Source organism: Mirounga leonina, unplaced genomic scaffold (assembly GCF_011800145.1).
Source record: "Mirounga leonina isolate KUSES-001 unplaced genomic scaffold, KU_Mleo_1.0 Mir_99009, whole genome shotgun sequence".
Taxonomy (NCBI): domain Eukaryota; kingdom Metazoa; phylum Chordata; class Mammalia; order Carnivora; family Phocidae; genus Mirounga; species Mirounga leonina.
This window is the reverse complement of record NW_023270972.1, coordinates 3,499-8,075: the sequence shown is the minus strand read 5'-3', so window position 1 is coordinate 8,075 and position 4,577 is coordinate 3,499. Positions and strand designations below refer to the sequence as shown.

Sequence of the window (4,577 nt, the reverse complement as noted above, 5' to 3'; positions counted from 1 at the left end):
AAAGCAGGTGACCTCAGGCTGTATTACAAAGCTGTCATCATCAAGACAGTATGGTACTGGCACAAAACAGACACATAGATCAATGGAACAGAATAGAGACCCCAGAAATGGACCCTCAACTCTATGGTCAACTAATCTTCCACAAAGCAGGAAAGAATACCCAATGGAAAAACGACAGTCTCTTCAATAAATGGTGCTGGGAAAATTAGACAGCCACATGCAGAAGAATGAAACTGGACCATTCTCTTACACCATATACAAAGGTAAACTCAAATTGGATGAAAGACCTCAATGTGACACAGGAATCCATCAAAATCCTAGAAGAGGACACAGGCAGTAACCTCTTCGACCTCAGCCACAGCAACTTCTTGCTAGACACGTCTCCAAAGGCAAGGGTAACAAAAGCAAAAATGAACCTTTGGGACTTCATCAAGATAAAAAGCTTCTGCACAGCAAAGGAAACAGTCAACCAAACTAAAAGGCAAGCCATGGAATGGGAGAAGATATTTGCAAATGACATTACAGATAAAGGGCTGGCATCCAAGATCTATAAAGAACTTCTCAAACTCAACACCCAAAAAACAAATAATCCACTCAAGAAATGGGCAGAACACATGAGCAGACACTTCTCCAAAGACATACAAATGGCTAACAGACACATGAAAAAATGCTTCACATCACTAGCCATCAGGGAAAAAGAAATTAAAACCACATGGAGATACCACCTTACACCACTCAGAATGGCTAAAATCAACAAGGCAGGAAACAACAAATGTTGGTGAGGATGTGGAGAAAGGGGAACCCTCTTACACTGTTGGTGGGAATGCAAGCTGGTACAGCCACTCTGAAAAACAGTATGGAGTTTCTTCAAGACGTTACGAATAGAACTACCCTACCACCCAGCAATTGCACTACTGGGTATTTACCCCAAAGATACAGATGTAGTGAAAAGAAGGGGCACTTGCCCCTCAATGTTCATAGCAGCAATGTCCACAATAGCCAAACTGTGGAAGGAGCCGAGATGCCCTTCAACAGACGAATGGATAAAGAAGATGTGGTATATATGTACAATAGAATATTCCTCAGCTGTCAGAAAGGATGAATACCTACCATTTACAGTGACATAGATGGAACGGGAGGGGATTATGCTAAGTGAAATAAATAAATCAGAGAAAGACAATTATCATATAGTTTCACTCCTATGTGGAATGTAAGGAATAGCACAGAGGACTACAGGGGAAGGGAGGGAAAACTGAACAGGAAGAAATCAGAGAGGGAGACAAACCATGAGAGACTCTGGACTCCGGTAAACAAACTGAGGGTTACTGAAGGGAGGAGGGTGGGGGGATGGTGTAACTGGGTGACGGGTATTAAGGAGGGCACATGTTGTGATGAGAACTGGGTGTTATAGGCAACTAATGAATCACTGAACACTACATCAAAATCTACTGATGTACTATATGTTGGCTAATGAATTTAAAATTAAAAAATTAAATAAAATTAATAAATAAAAAATCAATCCACGGCAGGAAATGGAAATAACCCAGAGGGCGCCATGCTCCTGGAGGCTGAGCTGGCGGTCACGGCCAAGGCCTCTGGCGGTGAGGGCACCGGGGTTCTGAGAGGTGGCTCGGTGCAACCCTGACCCTGAAGCCCCATGGCCATGGCAACATGCAAGGACTGGGAGGGACGACCCAGCCAGGACCCGTTCTGGCTCCATGGCTGTTACAGGGCTGTCCCAGCCCCACCAGGCGGTCTCTGTTTAGAACTAGAGAGAAAACCTTTTCCCTCAATTGTTCTTTTTAAAAATGGTTGCTCAGCATTGACACAGAAAAACATCTGACATAAAACTGGAGCCATTCACAGCTGCAAATGACCCAGAAGTGAAGAAAATGTAGTGAACGCAAAGAGAGGACGCTGTATCCCCAGGCAGGCCTCCTGTGAGCAGGTGCGGCTGGGGCACTGGACGTGCCCGTGCAGACAGTACTGGACTCCACAGTGCCCCTCGAGGGGACAGAAGTAGAAACCTGCTCTGATGGCTCCGCTGAAGTCAGCACCCCCTGCTGGAGACGGGGACAGCCCCTCAAGAGTTCCGGGTGTCCTGGTGATTCTTGGGCATGGCCCAAATCTCAGCTTCTTCACGACCCGGGGCCAGCCCAGCAGCTGCACCCAGGTCCTCCAGGGCCAGCCCAATAGCTGTGGGTCCCGCAGGTCCTCCAGGGACAGCACCTTGGTGGGCTTGTGGTCCAGCAGGTACCTGTTCAGGTGGCTCTTATCGTACCACATGGCCTCGATCCCATTGGCCCAGTTGACCACCATCACCTGGTGACAGGCTGAGGTCAGTCGGTGAACCTCCGCCACAACCCCCCAAAAAAGGCCCCCATGTAGTAGAAGTCACCCTTGTCCTTGGGGATGTGGGCCTGGGACTGGGACCAGCGCTCATAGCTTAAGTCCTCACGGGCCACCCAGTAGAAACCGGGGTGCAGGGTGCCAAAGAGGGGGGACAGGATCTCCATGCCCACGTGGTCACAGAACTTCATGTCCACATCCTCGCACACCATGTCATCCGCCTCATAGAGGAAGCACTCCTCATAGAAGCAGCTCATGATCGCCATGTGCTGCATGGACACATCCTGCCAGTGTGGGGCACCGCGGACCTCAAGAACCACCACCCTTCAGTGCTCCTGGAGGGGCACACGGGACACAGCAACCAGCTGGTCGGTGAAGACATAGTAGATGACCCTGTGTCCACCATGAAGTGATTCTGCAGGAACAGCTCCAGGATGACCCCGTATCCACAGGGGCAGGGGACAGGGCAGGAAGAGGGTCACTGCCAGAGGCTGGCAGCAGGACCCCAGAGCTGGGGGTCATGGACGTGTGCACCTTCTTCATGGGGACAGGCCCTGGGCTGCTTTAAGCAACAGCCACCTCCTGACCTGTCCTGAGTGAATCTGCCGGCAGGGCCTCCCTACCTTCTGCTCCCAGAGATGGGGGCCATCAGTGCCCCATCTTACAAAGGGGAGCCTGAGGCTTGGGAGGCTGGAAACCCATGCAGCCGCACAGTCAGCATGCTGGAGCCAGGAACACTCCCCCGTGCTGAGCTCCTGGGCAAACCCTGCAGGTGCCCTCCCCTAGCTGCCCCCCTGCAGGTTCTGTCCCCACCTGCCATGAGTTGAGCACCTTTGGGCACAGCCCGTGTTTCTATGTCCTACAGACTGGGTAGAATCAGCAGGGCCGGCCAGCTGCCCCACTTTACTTTGAGTGGGCTGTCGCTGGTCCCCAACAGAGCTGTCTCCACCCCCTATAGGGTCCTCCCTTGAAGGCTACTGGGCCTCTGGCTGACAAGGTCCATCAGTAAACCACTGGTATTCCTAGGAGGGGTCACCCTCGAACTCCCCAGATCAGGAATCAGGTTCAGCCCATGGGCAGGGAAGGGGAAAGATGACCCCTGGAAAAAGGGGGCTTGCTTAGGCCCCAGCCTTGAATCCAAGGGTGTGAGCTTCTGGGTCCAGGTCTACATCTCCCTGGCCCCAAAACATTGGAAGTCTTGTCCAACTGCCTCACATGGCTGGTCCCCCTTTGAGGGGACTACCTGCCCCTCACTGTGGGGACAGCAGCTCCCCCATTGTCAGCAAGTGTGGTGAGCCCCTCTGAGACTGATTTTTTTTAAGATTTTATTTATTTGACAGAGAAAGAGACAGCGAGAGAGGGAACACAAGGAGGGGGAGGGGGAGAGGGAGAAGCAGGCTCCCCGCTGAGCAGGGAGCCTGACATGGGACTTAATCCCAGGCCCCTGGGATCACGACCTGAGCCGAAGGCAGACGCTTAAGGACTGAGCCACCCAGGTGCCCTGAGACTGGCTTTTTTACACAGGCACTAAGACTACTTCCCTGTGCCTACCCCATACCTCGCAGGTTAGTAAATCACTCACACAGGGAAGGTGGATACTACATTTAAATATGGGACGAGCACATACACCCAGCAGACATGAGTCAGGTCACCAGGGGGCAAGTAGAGGCCCAGCCAATGGGGGAACAAGCCAGACACGATGCAAGGGGAGAGAAGAGTGCTCCTGGCAGAGGGCACAGAGAATGTAAAGGATTGGAGTCAGGCCCAAGGAACATGTGGGACAACCACACAGCTTGGTGGCCCACAGAGGGCGGCTGCAGTGGGAGAGGTGAAACTGGAGAGTACAGACAGGTGGGGAGCAGATCGCAGAGAGCCTCAAAGGTTATGTTCTGAAATGATCAATCTGGTTACCGGAGGAGAATGGTCTCTATACAGCAGAGGACAGGGAGACCCTAACCCTAACCCTAACCCTAACACTAACCCTAAACCTAACTCTAACCCCTAACCCCTAACCCCTAACCCTAACCCGTACACTAACCCGTACCCTAACCCTAACCCTAACCCTACCCTAAACCGTACCCTAACCTGTACCCTAACCCTAACACTAACCACTAACCCCTAACCCCTAACCGTAACCCTAACCCGTACCCTAACCCGTACCCTAACCCTAACCCTCGCCCTACCCTAACCCGTACCCTAACCCGTACCCTAAACCGTACCCTAACGCT

At 52.0% G+C, this 4,577-nt stretch overlaps 1 pseudogene; it reads right to left on the bottom strand.

The window, feature by feature from the left end:
* Nucleotides 1–2,083: 2,083 nt before the first annotated feature.
* On the bottom strand, nt 2,084–2,800 carry LOC118006846 (annotated as a pseudogene).
* Between the last annotated feature and the right edge of the window lie 1,777 nt (nt 2,801–4,577).